Source organism: Buteo buteo, chromosome 13, assembly GCF_964188355.1.
Source record: "Buteo buteo chromosome 13, bButBut1.hap1.1, whole genome shotgun sequence".
Classification (NCBI taxonomy): Eukaryota; Metazoa; Chordata; class Aves; order Accipitriformes; family Accipitridae; genus Buteo; species Buteo buteo.
In genome coordinates this window covers 36,244,066-36,262,424 of record NC_134183.1, presented here as the reverse complement: position 1 = coordinate 36,262,424, position 18,359 = coordinate 36,244,066, and the positions used below count along the sequence as shown (strand labels likewise).

Here is an 18,359-nt window from a genome sequence, read left to right as displayed (position 1 = left end):
TTTTCACAGAAGTTATAAAGCCCTCTGCTCCATGTTAGTTGTGGCTTTCATAATACAAATAATTTCTGTGAGCATTTCTGTTTACTTTCCACCAACTTTGTCATCCACAAATATGTTCATACTTGAAGTCGTGGAAGCAGAATACCAGGGGAGAGTGGGGGGAGGGAGAAAAAAAGCCAACCCACAAACAAAACCAAAAAACTAGACCGTATTGTCTCCTTGAATAACTCAAAAGACCTCTGGGAGTGTTAAAGGCACAGCCTTGACACTGTCAGAAAACCAACAAATACTTCTCTGCTGTTTTATCAGGAGATGAACATGCCTATAAATGTCTCTGTTCAGTTATGCTGGATTAAGGTGCAGGTTATTTGAGTAATTTACTGGAATTAAGGTCTAACCACCATGAACTGCTTATAGTGACATAAACCTGTGTGCTTGCATTCTGTTAAAACATATATGTAGGTAGTTTTCTTCATTTTTTTTCCTAGCTCACTCCTTATACTTTGTTTGGAAATTGTAATTAAAAATAAGGAAATTGCTACGATAGCCTGTTCCTTTTACCAGGAAAAGTCCTTAATTACACCAGCTAGCTTCTACAGGCTGTTCTTCAGTGTGTGCACTCCAACCCATGCTTTTATTGCAATGCTAGTAGTGTGGCTATATAACAGATAAAATTAAAAGATGACTGCAACAGTATGCTCTTGGGGTTCAGAAAAGAAATTTGAACACTAAGGAAGAGGATAAAAATCTGGTGTGCCAGCTATGCAGCCAGAATTCTGAAAATAATTCAAGTGTCTTCCTATGCGGTTCTTGTAGCATTTAAGAGATCACGACATTGCTAAAGAAGGCAAATTAACAATAAATCACATTTGAAATTTGTTTGAAATAACATCATTGTCTGTCTTTCACAGAAAATGTTGCTGTCCTGACCAGTAGTCATGAAGAGAAGGGTGTGAAGCGAATTTGTCTGGAGCAGTAGGAAGTTTTGAAATTTTCAGTGGGATTTATTGCCAGTAGCTGCAGAAGGTTTTGCAAAGCCAACCATTGATATTAGAATGGATGGAATGCCTCAAACTTAAGCGGTAACTAATTTTTTTGACATCTTTTTTATTTCCCTAATACAGTATCATAAGGTAGTTTGTATGGATAGTAGAGGATATTGTTTTACTACTACCAGAGTTTAGAGTAATCTTACAACAGCCAAACATTGGACAAATCTGTAATTTTGTGAGTCCCATTTATTAGCAAGAAGTTGGAATTTTAGTATCTAATGGCTTACTTTGTAGTTGAAGTCTTCCTGAGGGTTCATCCCATCTCTTCATTATTGAAAAACAAAATAAGATTTTGCTATTACTCTGTTAGTAACAGTCTTCCTACCAAACGCCTAGCAAAACTGCAGTTCGGAATGAATTGTAGAAGCATGTATGTACATGTTTTTAGTTATGTAGTAAGTAATTTGTGTGACTTATGAAACATACGAAAAGACACACTTATATAGTACACTATGAAGGTTGCTCAGTTCTGCTAATAATCAACATTTCCTCGAAAAATCAATTTTCTTTTTCCATTTTCTTTTCTTTGCTATTCTTACTTGCTCATCCTGTTCTCTGCCCTTCATCCATTCATAATTGGGTATGAGACATCTAAAGTACTTTTATCTTATACTTGAGACCTGTACTACGTCTTTACCAGGTCAATGTACTAGTCAGGAATACAAAAATGTGCTACTTTAAAAAGTGGGAGTGGAAAGACCCTAGCTTCTCCTTTTGTCCTAGCTATCCATTTGTAGGCTTTGTCCCTTTGTAAAGTGGGTGCAGTGTAACCAGTCACTAAAAACAGGTGGTTGACAGGAAGGGAGGAATTAACACACCTTTAGTAGACCAAGATGATGTTTCATTGTCTTTTGAGAGAAGAGAGTAAAAGAAGGTCTTCATGCTCTTCTCAAAGCCTGGCTGAACCTGTGTACAATGGAATTTTCCCTAGTTTGGTTACACTGATGGAAAACAGTAATGTAACTGCATATATCAAAAATGACTTATCGCCACATTTCCTCCATTTGACATGAACAAAAAAAAGCAAATCTGTATGTGTTGTGGTTTTGTTTGCTAAAATTTCAAAAATGTTAATTCAGATTTTCAGACATTTATAATGGTTTCTTCTTATGCTACCCTCTGTTCTTCAGAGGGAGAGGGAACAGGTCTGATGGTATTTTTACATGGCTTTTGGTAGAAAAATTAGTACTGCATTTCTGAACCTTACAAGTATAGCTGTTCTCCTTTGCCAGTCCGGGTAAAGTATTTCGTCCACCTGTGTATCATAGGCAGTGTCAAAACTTCAATGGGAGACCTGTTAGTGCCTTAGAATAATTCTATCCCAATTTCTGCGAGAGTTAAAGGCAGGATTTTAGAAACTATTCAGCATTAATATAACAGTTCCTATCTGAAATCCACATTAAGGCTCCTTATATCTCTTGTGAGAGAACAGTCACGCCAGCACTTAGGAGCCTCTCGACGGAAAACTTATGGCATGGCCAATGCATCAGTTGGTCAATAGGCTGATGGGGTTTTTCCCTGATTTCCCATCTTTACAAGTTCTCTGGTTTGTTGCAAGAGTTGCTTGCATACTTTATTTATTTCTCCTACTGTATTGGCAAGAAGGGAGGGCTTGCAGATTCCATTCATTTGCAGTGGTGGCAAACAAAGCTCGAAAAGTACTTATAAGAAAAATGGTTTTCTTCTTTCAAAAGGTTTTTGAACTTACTGTGCTCCTTTTAATGTTTTTTCTCTGTTCTTCTTCTTACCTTTGTGGTCCTTCCTCTTTGAATGTGCGCACATATACTTGGAGATCTCTAATTCATTGATATGTCTAATGAGAACAAGAGGAAAAGACAGTTCCAATTCTCATGTCTGTCTTTTGCAAAAGCTGTGGAGCTGGGGCACCTTAGTGTGCTTTCACATTTCTGAGACACTTTAGAGCCCAGAAATATTAGCAGCACAAGTTAAAAAGCAATACTAATCACAAACTCTTACTCATTCTTACTAAGGAAAATGTACCACCTTGGAATGTCTTTATTCAGCAGGTTAGGAGAAGATACAAATAGTTTACAGTCATCATCGTTTTAGAGAAAAAATTGTTAGAAAACTGGAAGGTGATGTTTTGGTTTTTACCTTGTACATTGCTGCCTGGCAGAGCAACTTTTTATTTATGTATCCAGCCTTTGTCAAAACAGCGCTAACTGTAGATCTACCAGGGATAATGGCTTCAGCTGAGGAAATAGGTTCCCATAATTGTTGCTGTATTCAAATTACTATTATTTAGCTGATAAAAGTGACAATCGGTGGCCCTGGAACAGGAATACCAATGCTATGTGATAGATTTCTCTGCTGGCACAGGAAGATCTTAATAGGCTGAACATCAGGAGGTTTGTGTAGTTTGGGGAAGTGCTGGGTGAGCTGAGCCGGAGGAGGCCCAGGAAGAGCCAGGGGTTGCTGTTTTGGACAGATCTCCTTTTTGCTGTAGGTGCTCTGGAGCAGCCTAAGTGGGAACTGATTGAGGATGCCACGTGAACAGATTCTTTCTGAGAACAGCTGGAGGATGTTGCATGGGAGGTGCTCTTGGCTCAGGGTTTTTAAATGGGAGGGTTTTCTGTCATCTTGAGAACACATTTTTTCCACTTGACTCACTTGAGTGAAATCTAAATGAGTGATAAAATTTCTAAAAGTAATGTTGAATTGGTTAGAGTAATAAAAAAATGCATTTATCATCAGGAAGGAAGAGCAAAATAAGGGGAAAGATTCAGTGAAGAGGAAGTCACCACCTTCTCAATAACAATGGAAGGTTGTAGACAGCTGAACACACCTCTGTTCAACAGCCTGCCTAGTTCTCCAGTCACACAGTAATATATCATCGGAGAGAATTTTTCTGAAACTATTATCAACCTCCTCTCCCACATGCAGTACCCACACACATTTCTGTAGGGACACTTTCCATTGAAAAGGACGTTACACTATTGAATGTGTTTGCATAGGTTAACTCATCATAGAGAATGCAAGCCTATGTCTGCATGAAAGGAAACTGCCCACTAATTCCTGCAGAACCCATTTTTTTTCCAGGAACAACACCAGCCTTTGTTTCTCCTCTTTGGCTTGGCACGTAGAGCGAGGAAGGAACATAGAATACTGGCACTGAAGCCAAGTCTGGTGTGATTGATGTATACTGTAGATAAAGCTAGGTACCTGCAGAAGACAGGGAGGGGCTATTGGCTTAAATGTATTTTTAAGATAACCACAAAAATATTTCTTTAGTGATTTTACATCTCTATATTGCATTTCCTTTGTGCATTCCTGAACAGTTTGCCAAACTTCAACTGCTGTATCAATTACTTTGTACTTACAGTTTGAAAAGCATTGGGAGCACAGGCGCTGTGTTCTGTGTGCTTCTTGTCCAGAAGGCTGGCTGCCTTCCCCATCAGTGTTGTAGGAATCACAGAATTATATCACTAAACCAGGGAAAAGATAGGGTGACATTTTAACTTCAATTACAGATGAACAAAAGAAAGACTCAAAACCCAAGATTTTTAGCTCTATCTCAAAAGTAGCTAAAGATACTAAATTCAGGATATTTGGGTTGAGGGGGTTAAGAAAAGACTTTATTCTTCCCTGGAGACCTGACTTGCTAGTTTTTCCCGTCCAATCAGGCTTTTTCACTTGAGGTTTAAATGTCTGAAGGTGATGATTCAAAATGGAAACATTGACAGAGTAAGCAACAGTAACATCAAAATATTTATTAAATGTCCCTACATGCAGTTCTTTCCGAAGGGCAATTCTGATTTTTCACTAGCTTGCATTAGTCTCCATTTTCACTTATGCTTATCTATGAAATCTGTCCCATCACAGGTATGTTAAAAATATTGTCCTTGTTGGTTCATCTGATAAAAGGAGGCTGATGCTTGTGTTTAAATTCATGCTGGTGTGATGGCTGTCCCTGGAAACTTCAAATAAGCAGGACAGGCAAAACGGAAAAATCATCTCATAAATTTGTAAAGCTCCAAACCAGTACTGGTCTTCAAAATGAACAGGCTCCTGTATTTTACATCAAAACAACTCTGCTGCTGGGTACTGGATCTTCTAGCTGTTTTGTGATGGGATGGTAGGTTGCTTATTGTGGGAGCAGTGAATCTTCCTGATGGAGATAAGAGGCCTTGCTTATGGTGAGGTGTGTAATTTTCAGTTGTTCCATGCTCGTAACAAATTCACCCCGCCTTAATTTCCATCATGTGAAACTAGTGTATGGTATTTGGTCATTTCATTTATCAGCTGTTCAGTTGGTGATAATTAGATTGTATTTTTCATGCTAGGTCCTTTCATTCTTCTCTAGCCTGTTACTATGTGATGTGGTCTTGACAAGAAACACATTCCCATTCTTTACAAAAAAAAAAAAAAACCAACAAAAAAAACCCACAACAGTACTGAACACATCTCAGATCCTGCTAATTAAGAAAATGATCGACTTCTAGGGTTGAAAAAGATAATCAACACAGTTGAACCTGCTGCAAGCAAGAATCATTTTGTATGAATAAGTTTCTTACGGAGTTGGAAAAGATTACATATGTAGTTGCCATAAAAAGATTTTTTTTTTTTCTGTAAGTGCTGTGCAGATACTCAGGAGTTATAGCCTACAGTATTGGTGCTATTTTTTTGCTACAACCTGTAAATCAAAGTTGTTACATGTTACGGGTTTGTGTGGCATGGGGTTTTTTTTGTAGCGGGGGAGGGTCCACAGGGGTGTCTCCAGTGAGAAGCTGCTAGAAGCTTCCCCAGCTCCAAGCCAGACCCGCCGCTGGCCCAGGCCGAGCCCCTCAGCGACGGCGGTAGTGCCTCTGGGAGAACATATTTAAGAAGGGGAACCGGTAGTGAGTAGTGGGATTGGGATGCGAGAGGAACCCCTGTGCAGATACCAAGGTCATTGAGGAAGGAGGGGGAGGAGGGACGCCTGAAGAGGTTCCTGCAGCCCCTGCAGCCCATGGTGAGACGGCAGGCTGTCCCCCTGCAGCCCATGGAGGTGAGCGGGGGAGCAGATGGCCGTGACTCCATGGGAAAGCTTGTGCTGGAGCAGTTTGTCACTGAAGATCGGCCCATGGAAAGGATCAACGCCAGGGACGTTTGTGAGGAACCGCAGCCTGCAGAAAGGACTCATGTTGGAGAAGTTCGTGGAGGACTGTCTCCTGTGGGAGGGACCCCACGCTGGAGCAGGGGACGAGTGAGGAGTCCTGCCCCTGAGGAGGAAGGAGCGGCAGAGACAACATGTGAGGAACCGACCCCGGCCCCCCTCCCCTGTTCCCCTGCACTGCTGTGGGGAGGAGGTGGAGAGAACCGGGAGTGGAGTTGAGGCAGGCAGGAGGGAGGGCTGGGGGGAAAGTGTTCTCAGGTTTGGTTTTACTTCCTAATATCCTTGTTTTGTTTTGATTTGTAGTAAATTAAATTGATTTCGTTTCTTCCCCAAGTTGAACCTGTCTTTTGCCCCTGACCGTAAGTGGGGAGCAATCCCTCCCAGTCCTTATCTTGACCCACGAGCTTTTCTTTATATTTTCTCCTCATCCCACTGTGGCCGGGGGCAGTGAACGAGCGGCTGCGTGGTACTTCGTTACCAGCTGGGCTGAAACCATGACATTACATTAGCTCCATACTCTCCCTATTAGGAAATGGCATATAGGCAATTATGTAAATATCATCCTTCTGGCCTGTCTGTTAATATTAAGAGCAGAGTGAGGGAATGAGAGAACAGAAAGCAGCCACATCTAAAAATATACCTGAGCGACAGAAGTAAGATAGCAGCACTGCACGCTATGTTAAGGGAAGGTGTCTTCAATTCTTGCAGCACAGCCATTTCCTTAATGCAGTCACCTAAGCATGCATTTGAAACGCTGGAAGCTGCTTGTGTTTCATGCAGTGCAGGTAGTCCCACTGTCCCCAGGTTCTGGGCAGAGTCAGGTTCCCCCTGTACACTACAGCATCCACCTCATACAGTGGGTTGCTTCAGCAACATCTCTTATCTCACCTTTTAACACAAAATAATAGGAATATTGGAGGCTTCTCAGGTTGAAAGGGTTTCTCAGCAATTAATCCAGAATGCAACTTTTCCTTTCGAACATGAATTTCCTTCACTCTCTTCAGTATAACTCTGAAAATGCTTTCAGAAACAATTGCTGATTATGCATAGTCTTTCTTCCTTTGTTCTTACAAAGCAGGATTTTTTTCAGCCCAATCATCACTAACTCGAATATGAACATTAGCATATATATATTAAGCAAAAATGCTTCATAAGTGAATAGGTGGGGATTTTAATAGACTTCAAAATAATTCCAAAAATACCTGGCTTGCTTGCTTTTTCAGCCATGTCTTGTATTTCATTCTTTATATGAGTTAACCTATTTTTTTGCTAAGCTTTTATTTTTATTCCATTACTTTCCATTCTGGTAATAAAAATTCTGTGTATTCTTCAGAGTAAAACTGCAGGTTACACTTTAACTTGCACTGTTGTGGTGATACTTTGTGATTTGTGTTACAGTGGCATTCCAAAGACATTTGACAAAATTCAGACTTTACCTGCTGAAGGAGTATGTTGGACAGTGTGCAAACGTAATTGGGATTGTTTATTTTTCAATACCAGATAAGAAGGTGTGAGGACAAATAAAATACAAAATGAAGGATCTCTATTCCAGATTCTTTAGATTCTTGCCTCCCCGCCCAGATTTTTTAAGAACACTCTAAGTATGCAACTGAGATGCATGATGTTTTTCTTCTTTATAGACTCACCCAAGATCTAGCGATTATTGATTAGTTATGTTTCTCGTTGCACTGTATCTCTACCAACAACTTCTGTGGTGTATTGCTGTTTTTACAATCATCTTTAGCAGGTTAAAATATTTCAAATTTTTCACAATAGATTTCTTGAATTAGTAACTAGAAATAAAAGTTGCAGGAGCTACCACTTGATAAAAAGCAGTGAGAAAATGTTTTCTTCTCATCAGTGCAAGCACTAACTAGCTGTGTAATCAGTCAGAGGGATTGAATCTGTCTAAAAATTCATATTTTCAGGGAAAGGACTGCTGAAAATAGAATTAGGAAAGACAACTTTCTCTTGTTCATACTGACTTCCTCTTTCAAATCTGTTTTTTGCTGCAAATACAATTCAGGTACGTAACAATTTAAAAAAATTATTTCATTACAAGCAGAAAGAGGGATGTATTAGCAGTTTTGCCTTCCAAACATTTCAGACTTCTTGAATGCTATCTCTGCCATCCTCTTTTGTAATAGTTTCAGAGTATATGCATTGGCAGTCAAATCAGTATATTTGACTTGGCATAGTACTGTTTGGTTTCAACATCCATATAAAGCTTACTTAGGAAGAAACACAAATCCACAAATTTTAAGATGGCATACTGTGAGAAATAAATGTGTATTACTACAGTAATGCCTATCGGAACATTTTGGGGGTTATTTTATTACATCAGTGTTGTGGCTTCAGTGTATTTAAGTTTAGGGCTTAAACTAAGTGAATTTAACAGGTATTAACAAAAAATTATGAGTTTGCCTTTTTAAGGGAAAAGACGTTTCTTCTGCAGCTAAGAAAGATAGCACCAAGATCACTGAGGGAAAAAATAATCCTTGCCTAACTGTATGACTGTGTGTTACTGATTCTCAAGACTTTAGCTGATAATATCCATTAAGCTTGATTTCAGTGATGGATACAAAAATTAACCTTGAATATCTGAGTGGTAGTGACATACTTGAGTCTTGCATCAGTCAGTATTTGGTTAATTATCTAAGTATTGCTGCAAAGAGAGCAGACTCCAGCTGGCTGTAATTAGGGCTGAATTGTTCCATGCCTTCAAGACAATTTTTACATTCATGGGATCTGCAGCTTTCTGTTGTCCTCATTTCTTGTAACATAAAAGTATTTGTATCTCAAAGAATTAAAGGGGGGCACATACTAAGAGAGACTGCACAGATCTTATCAACATCCTTAGAGGTCTGACTGGGAAATATGCATTGCAAATCTAATAAAAAAGAAAAGGAAAAGGAAAAAAAACCCACCATGAGTCATAGCCAAAAAGTGTTATTTCAGTTGATTAGAAGAAAAGGTGGATCTTTAGAAAGTACAGTGGGTTCTATAAAATCTGAAATCTGTGCTCTGTAAATCTTGGTCTTAATGAGAGACCACCAGTCTGTGTAGGAAGAAACTTGGATAGCAAATCAGGAGTGCATGTGACATAAAACAGTCAATGAAGATTCAGTAATTCAGTAGCCATGGGATACAGCACTGAAAGCGCGATATATCACATCCAATTTGTTGAAGTAAGGCTCCCTTTTTTTGTCCTTATGCTGCTGAATTACTAGCACTGCAGTACTGGCATTCGCTTTTATGGATGTCCTAGCTTCAGGAAACACTCCTCATCTTGCTTTCTCTCCTCAGCTCTTGGGTCATCGTGACCTGTGCTCTGTGCAGCCTCTGTTGTTATCAGTCTTTATTTCCACTCATGATCAAGACTAGCAAGTTTTCAAATTATTACTCTTTTTGGGGAAGAAATAACCTTTTGTTTAGTTTGCATGTAAAGTTACACATTAGTATTTCAGTGGTATCCAATGTGGAAGATACATGCCAGGAACTGTGCAAAAAAAAAAAAGGTGGGGGGGGAAGCAGGCAATGAAATGATATTTTAAAAGCATCTGTAAATAGGCAATACCAGTCCATAGCCCCACTTGAAGTATGCTAGTCTGTATCTTGAGAACGGGTAAAACAAGGGTCACATCTTTTGTAATTTACCTGAGCCACTTAGAGTTCCCAAGGAAAACATTTGGCCCTAGGGAATCTGTTGGACAGAAGAACGGTGCTAATATGGCCCTTGTAGCAGAGGTGACTGCTCAGTAATTTTAAATGACTGAAGTATTCATTTGAAAGGTATACTTGAACAGAATGGAAAGGTTTTATGCAACACCATAAGTCAGTCAATGTGAGCCCAAGAGCTTTAGAACAGTACCTGTCTGTAGGCCATGATACCTACATAAAACTTGCTGTTCATCTGCTGAAATCTCTCTGCTTCTTGGGGTGCAGAGGGTAATAGAGCTACAACAGCTACCTCAGTGCTGCTCCTAGCCATGCAGCATTGTCCCCTCTGTGGCTGAATGTTTGTTGCTTATTGCTTATCTTCGTGAGCCCATTCAACTTGCTGACCTGACAGAAAACGACTCTTCTTCCCCATCCACAGGTTGATTTGCTGCAGTTTGAAAGCTGAGTCTGTTCAGAGGTGTTAGGAGAACAGCAGAGCCAGTACAAGAGAAGTGGTGAGGGTACGTGAAGGTGAGCATCTTCAAGTAATTTTAGTTTACAGATGTCCTATAAGGGCCTAAAGGAAGTTAACAAAAACAATAGTTGATAGAGGAAGATGTACAAGTCAAATGCTGCCGCCTTCATTAAAGGCAAATTAAGTATTTTCTTAAGGAGTAATAGTTGCATGTGTCTTTTACTGATTACCTTCATATGGGTCTGTATTTTCTTTTCAGATTTAGATCTGTTCAGAGCGGCATCTCCAGCAGTGGCTGTGCAGGTATCTCTGAGCTACATTTAGGAAGTGTTTTTTGCAATGCGGTCATATAGCTGTTATTACTCAACTTTCTGCATATGAGCAATCATTCTTCAGTGCTGTGGCATTGTTCACTAGACAAGCATAGGTAATTAGTGCATCAGAGCACTTTTAGTGTTGCAAATCTGAAGTGTAGAATATACGCACAAGAAAATAAATTTTGTGTGCCAAAATAAACATTTTCAATTTTCTTTTGTGTACTTGATTATGTTGTTAATAGATAATTAATGTGCATTTTGCTATTTAGACAAGAATGCTTTATTTACCAAACTGCTGCTGTGAAAGTTTATATTCTCTAAGCATAGAATTTAGAATCACAGATTCCGTTTATTGACTGAAACTAAGTCTCTTAATCCTCAGTATCTAGATAATTTCCTTGAAACTTTACTATGATGAATATGGAAAAACAGCTGAACAGATAAGTAACTGATATCCAAATCTATATGTACATAACTTTTTTGGCTCTAGCCATACACTAATGAATCACTTATACATGGTCTGATGTTAGTTAAGTCTGTTTAATAACTAGCTGTGAGCAAAGGGGATTGATGAACTGTCTTCCCCGCATTATAGAATCATAGAATCGTTTAGGTTGGAAAAGACCTTTAAGATTGAGTCCAACCATTAACCTAGCACTGCCGAGTCCACCACTAAACCATGTCCCTAAGTGCCACATCTACATGTCTTTTCAGTACCTCCAGGGATGGTGACTCCACCATTTCCCCAGGCAGCCTGTTCCAATGCTTGACAATCCTTTCGGTGAAAAAATTTTTCCTAATATCCAATCTAAACCTCCCCTGGCGCAACTTGAGGCTGTTTCCTCTTGTCTTATTGCTTGTTACTTGGGAAAAGAGACCAACCCCCACCTCACTACAGTCTCCCTTCAGGTAGTTGTAGAGAACGATAAGGTCTCCCCTCAGCCTTCTTTTCTCCAGACTAAACAACCCCAGTTCCCTCAGCCGCTCCTCATAAGACTTGTGCTCCAGGCCCCTCACCAACTTGGTTGCCCTTCTCTGGACATGCTCCAGCAACTCAATGTCTGTCTTGTAGTGAGGGGTCCAAAACTGAACACAGTACTCGAGGTGCAGCCTTACCAGTGCCAAATACAGGGGGACAATCACCTCCCTGCTCCTGCTGGCCACACTATTTCTGATACAGGCCAGGATGCTGTTGGCTGCCTTGGCCACCTGGGCACACTGCTGGCTCATATTCAGCCAGCTGTTGACCAATGCCCCCAGGTCTTTTTCTGCCGGGCAGCTTTCCAGCCCCTCTTCCCCAAGCCTGTACCGCCGCATGGGGTTGTTGTGACCCAAGTGCAGGACCTGGCACTCAGACTTGTTGAACCTCATGCAATTGGCCTTAGCCCATCAATCCAGCCTGTCCAGATCCCTCTGTAGAGCCTTCCTACCCTCAAGCAGATCAACCTTCCCTCCCAACTTGGTGTCATCTGCAAACTTACTGAGGGTGCACTTGATACCTTTGTCCAGATCATTCCTGCAGGCCAACTCTTCTCCCTCCCTTTAGCCAGGGCTAGCATTTAGCCAAAGGAAAGGGAAGTGTGGTGGGGGGGTAATTAAATTCCTTCCCTCCCCACATAAGTTCCCTTTCTTCCGTTTTGGTTTCCAGCAGGGGAATTTGCTGCAGGGTTCCACAAACACCAATACTAGAGGCACAGCTGCATGATGGCTTATAACATCAAACATATAAACTCTGGGACTATGACAGGTTTCACTGTGTTTATAGACCACATAGCCACAGTCTCCATTTAGCATGTTTATATTTCAGTGGTTTTCAACAATCTAAAGATGATATGTTCTCCAAGCACATGAAAATAATTCAATTATCCTGACAAAATGTTAAAGGTGCAACTTGCAACAAAATCCAGAAGCTCTTCAAAACTTCCTCAACTCTTTGTGGTTCACGCAGTGATTAATCCTACAGTGACCCTGCGTTCCCAGCGGCCTCACCTCATGCAGAAGTTTAAGCATGTATCTGGCAGTTCATGTTGCAAAGATCTATGTGACTTCCAGCATGAGGGATAATTGTTCAGAGTTGAACACTGACTGCAATAACTGCTGACCTCTTTCTACAGCGGTGTGCCACAGAAGAAATGGCTTTTGTGTTGAAACGTGATTGGGGGACACTGTAATGTTTAATGCGTCATTTTAACAGTACTCTCAAAAAGCCTACTATCTTGGTATGTTATTATCTCAGACTCTGCAGTTGTTTCTTATTTAAATGTCCTATCTCACTTGAGATTTAATGTAATTAGAACCAGCCTGTGGAAAAATCTTTTCCTATTATGTCTTAGCTATTGTTGCAGTCAAGATGGTAAAGCAAATCAAACAGGATATAATGAAAATGATAAAACCATTTGCAAGAGGCAGTTTTCCTGAGGGAAGTGAAAGGCAGCACCACTTTTCATTTTGCTTTGTATTTCTAAACGTGGTTATGTGCTTTGAATAACTCTGCTGAGATTTGTCCGATACGCCCGAGAGCAGAGTCAGGTACATCTGACAGCAGTCTGACTTGACTGATACAAGAGGGAACCAAAAGTACCATAGCAATAAGCCTCTTCCGCTATCAATGTTGCTTTACCACCCTGTTCAGCCAACACTAGGTCTACTTGCCAGCCAAGGTATGTGTGAAGGATTTGGGTCTATGTTAATAAGCATTTCCTTGGATTTTTTTTTTTCCCCTATAGCTATAGCATCTTGAATGGGGAGGTATGTCCAGAGTGTAGTATCTGAAAAGATACTGCAAAGATAGTCATACCCAAAGCTATAGTGTAACGCGTTTCTCAGACAAGAAGTGATGTTCCTGGTACAAAAAGGAAGGTAAAAGCATGTCAAAGGCAGAGAGTCAGTTATCTTGGTCTGGCTTGGAGGCAGGATCACAGCGAGGCAGGAGGTCTAAGCTGGTCCCTGACTGCTGTGTCTGCTTGTGTGATTTCTGAGGAGTTCCAATGTTATTACTGTACATCTTTTAGCTTTTATATTAGGTTTATAATTTTATGTCAAAGCTGTCTTTCAATCTTTTCTCTTTTGTGCACAAGCCTCTTGTGAACAGGCTTTTGTATTGTCAGCATGTATTACTGCAATCTATATTAATTCACAGTAGTATTGATAAACTTTAAGTCAGAGAGGCTTAATCAAGAGGCTGCATGCCATAGAATATAGTTAAAAATGCATTGCTTTCAAGGGATGATGGCAGGGTTTTCAGTTTGCTATTTTAGCTTACAACAGCTGTGTATTGATGGATCAAGTTTCTGAGTTGCACAGTGCCTCGCCATTGCAAAGCAGCCATATTTATCTGGTGCTGTGACGTTAGGTTCGTCTTTGACAACAGGGTTTTGAAAATGCAGAGAAGTACAGCCAGCTAAACCTGTCTTCATACAAAAGTCAGAAGCAATAGATCAATCTTGTTTTTCAAAAGCTGATGACATAGAAATTCAAATGATCAAAATTCAAGTAATTCACATGATCAGGAAATCATTAGTTTAGTACCTGCAAACTGTTTTAAAACTTCAGGTGTAATTTTTTTTTAAAAGAAAAAAAATCTCCCTGAAAAATTTTTCATTTTTAAGTTTCTGGTTTTGGTGCTGTCTAATTTATAGAGCACTTGTGCACAAGTTTGTCTTTTCTGTTGCCTTGAATGTTTTGGAACTGAGGAAACAGTAATGTCTTCCTCTCCCCTTTCCCCCCATTCCTTTTTTGTAAAGAAATGATTAAATGCTTAGAGTAAAATGCTGCACATGAATATTTATAAGAACTTGTATGATGTTTAGCAAGGCAATGTTTCATAGCTGTCTCTTTCAGAATGCACATAATAAAGTACCTATAATTTATTTGAAGCTGCACTTGCTCTTTATTAATTTGATCACAGATTGGTAGGAACTGTAGGCTCTTCGGGGCTGTAGGGCTGCAGTTGTCAGTGATGACAAAACACAGAGATCATTGCTGTTCCCTACTTCTCTGTTTAAAACACTTGTGTTTAACACTTATTAAGAATACGTTTTTCATGCATCGTTTACATTTAAGTTGCATAAAATTGCTAGGTAGAAATCTTGTTACCTGCATTGGATAAATACCTGATTCCCTGTATTTATACTTTGGTCCTGGAAGAAACAGAGTTAAACGTCTTCTGCTTGAAATACTAACGCTGTAGAACAATTGAATGGCCCTGGAGCACACTATGCAAAACACTTGGAGGATCCTCCTCCTAAGGCAAAAAATGTTTTAGACTCCACTTCTTTCTCTGTGTATTGTCTCTCGGTAATAGTGCATCCTGTGAATACTTAATAGTGTATATAATGCCTCAAAGTGTGATGCACCCATTTCTAAAAAGCAAATGGAAACTAGTAGCTGTTAATAGCGCTATTTATCCCTGTGACATCCCTAAAGAATTTTGATCAGATTAAGCACATGAGCAGTCTAAGGAGAGGAGAAAGAAGAAAGACTTTAGAAATAGGCAAAAGGGAACCCGGGGGGGGGGGGGGGAGTTTATTGATTTATCAAAGCTGAAGCTAATTTTAGAACTGGATTTGGAAGTTTCTTGCTCCTAACACTGTATTGTAACCTCCCCCTTCCTCCTCTTAAAGAAAGAAATTGCCAGAAATTGCATGTGCTTGTGTCCACAAAGCTACTATATTAATTGAAGATTTACAGTGCTTGTTTAAAAGCTGGATTGTATTTTCTGTATCAGAAGTTATTTTTTAGAACTTTGTAAACGATGTGTAGGTCTGTATTAATGAGTGTATTTCAGTAAATACTGCACGAAAATAACCTCCTTCAGCCACCTGTACCAGCCGAAGTGCTACAGCAAACAGCCATTGCTGCTTACATTCACCAGGGGCGAAAATTTTGTTTTGAATGTTTCAAATGGTGTGGTGGTGAAATGTTCCCCATGTTAGTGTTGGTACAGCAGACCCACTGCGAAGGCAACAGTGGGAATAGTTCTAAAAACCATTGCTGTGGGCAAAGCCATATAATCTTAGAGGGAGTCAGGTACAATAGGTATCCAAGAGTGACTAGCTGGGTTTTAGTGTATTGTTGCTAGCTATGTTCTGATAGACTGGTTTCTGTAGAGGTATGTTTTAAATATTCAGTAGGTTTACATCTTTCAGTGGGATAAGCTGGCTGTCTATGTTAATTTTTCCTGGGATTCATTAGTAGTATAGTTTTTTCTTTTTTTTAAATCATATCTTCTCAGTTTTAAGTCCTCTTTTATCTGGTCACACTTATTTTAGCTTTCTGCCTGTGATGTGTATGTCTTATGTAGATCTCAATCTGAAGATCTCAGAAATATATCAACATATTTCATATTTGTGAATTTCTTCCTTTTTCTGTGTTTGTTTATACATATGTATAACATATACTTCTCTGCTACTACAATATACAAACTACACAGGTGTGTTTTTAAAGAAGGCACTATTTATGTGACTTTAACCCCTAAACTACTACTACTAAATTTTCAGATAGTGATTTCAATCTCTTTCGCAGATGTTTTGGGCACAGCAATTTTTAGAATAATTTTCATGATTAGAAAAGGAGAACTGAAAGAGACAATATCAACAAGCAGTTTATGTTTCAATTAAAGCTGTATACTTGCAGTATTCCATTTATCCCCATCTATTACAATAATAATATTGAAGGGAAATAATACTCTCAGTTGTGCTTTAGTTGTGCAAAACTTTTAAGCCAGCCACCTGATGCGTAACCTTTGAACACGTAAGATTCACAGCTTGCTTACGAGGGTAAGAAAGGTATATACTCACCTGAGATCTGTTTGAGTAGGTTTAGCAGTAGTAGTAATGCTGCATCTGGTATAAAAATCCAATATTTGCATCTACAAGAAAACAAAGGTGTTGTCCACATTGTTCTGGGAGAACTTATTAAATCCATCCAAACAGCTTAAAAAACCTGTAATCCTTGGACAACAATAACTACAAGAGTTTTTCAATCACATTCTTCATAGGGAAGATTGAAATTGGACTTTAAAAAAAAATTAGTTTGACAGCTCTTCTTCATTTCTTTCTTTACACTTTATTTTCAGAGTGTGAAAGTAGAGTGTGCACCAGGAAATGAATAGGCACGCCAAGCAGTAAGATTCCAGGGACCTTTTGAGACTTTTCATTTGTCTATGGATTCTGGCATATTAAAGGTTCACCAAGATTTGCGGCGGAATTTATTACTTTTACATGGCCTCAGACTAGTTCTTCCATCACACCATATAAAATAAAAACCCTCACTCAAGTAGTGAACTTGCTGCTAGAGCTTCCTATCTCACTTAAAACTAGTTACTACAGAACACTCCATTGCTAGAAGGGAAGGCACTGGGCAATATGAGGAATCTGCTTTTTTCCTCTTTTAGCTCAGCGCTGCAGACATTAAAGATGATGTTGCCTAATTTCAGCAAGCAGCCATCTCATTATCTGTGAAGTCTCTCTTCTGCTCCTTTCCTTTCCAGTTCTTATTTCTCCAAGTTTTAGCATGTAATTAAAAGCGTACAGCAGCTGAAGAGTAAAAACTGAATTTTTCCAAATGCTGTTACTTGTAAAATGTAATACATCGCCCACACATCCCAAGGCAGTGATTGAAGATCTCGTCTAATTTGTCTTACTTGAGATTTAAGCGAAATCATCTGCTGAGTGTTTCAGACTATCTGTGTGCATTACAATTCATCCAGGCTTCTCTGAAAAGAAAAATGTGAAAATAAGACATGGTTAATGTACCGGTCTTTTATGTCTAGAGAACAAATTTAACATAGGACGTTAGAGATACAGGCCTACAGTCTATCTTCTGACTACACAATGCTAATTAGCATTATGAAACCGTCCTTTTGTTAATCATGTTGAATTATATCAGACTTGGAAGAATTCTCTGCTGGAACAGACGTATAGTATGTTGGTACTGAATTGCATTTGGCAAAATGCAGCAGGATTGGCAGCAGAACAGCAGTCAACTGGAGCAAAGCAGAAGCACTGCTAAAATGATGCGACTGTAACTCGCTGCGCACCTGCTTCCTGACAGCAGCCTAGAGAAACTCAGAGAGTTTAAGCAGAGCGGGTCGGCTCTATCACAGTGGTGCCTGCTGAATGCTGCCATATTTTATAAGGCAATATCTTGCTTTGGCAGAACTAGAGGTGAACGTAAATGAGAGGTTATATGAAACTGCTTTTTACAACCACTGTATTCTGAGAAATGCTGTTAGCTTTTTTGTCTTTCCACTTTTCTCTTTAGTCTTCCTGTCCATGCAATACCATATGAAAGTAAGGAAATTATTTTGCTCTCTACAGAAAAGGGGGGGGGGGCGCGGAACTTCTATGTAGCAAAAAATTTTGTATTAATATGTATTTTGAAAACCCGCGCAATGCAGAGCAAATCTCCTGTAGTTTCTCAGCATATTTGTATGAAGCAACACAGGGGTCGAGTCCTACAACTGCATACAGATGTGATAAGCAGCTGATAAATATCCTATTACTGAATTTCGTAATTTAATTTCTTTTTACATACTGCATTCTGGCATTCAATCATAGTTCTGCCTCTGTTGAGTTTGACATATTGCAATTTCTACCAAAATTAAGGCTTTGGGATCACTGTTAGCATAGTTGGTTTCAGCAAAAGGCTTTTTAAAACATCTGACTTAAAAAAGCTGACACTTTTCTGAGTGACTGTTATATCAGAAATTATTTGAGTAGGGGGTACTTAAAACAGCC

At 39.5% G+C, this 18,359-nt stretch overlaps 1 protein-coding gene across 9 annotated transcripts in view; it reads left to right on the top strand.

Annotated features, from left to right (window-relative positions):
- PEAK1 (pseudopodium enriched atypical kinase 1) overlaps positions 1-18,359 on the top strand; it is a 131,320-nt gene that overhangs the window by 51,831 nt on the left and 61,130 nt on the right. For 4 of the 9 annotated variants that reach the window (XR_012652835.1, XR_012652836.1, XM_075045603.1 and 1 more), the window contains exons 2-5: positions 912-1,082; positions 8,097-8,194; positions 10,268-10,359; positions 10,563-10,606. The exons of 1 other annotated variant lie outside the window; for it this stretch is intronic. The gene's annotated coding sequence lies outside the window, so the exon portion shown is untranslated. The remainder of the gene's footprint in view (positions 1-911; positions 1,083-8,096; positions 8,195-10,267; positions 10,360-10,562; positions 10,607-18,359) is intronic. 4 more of the 9 variants (XM_075045605.1, XM_075045604.1, XM_075045608.1 and 1 more) reach the window with 4 other exon arrangements.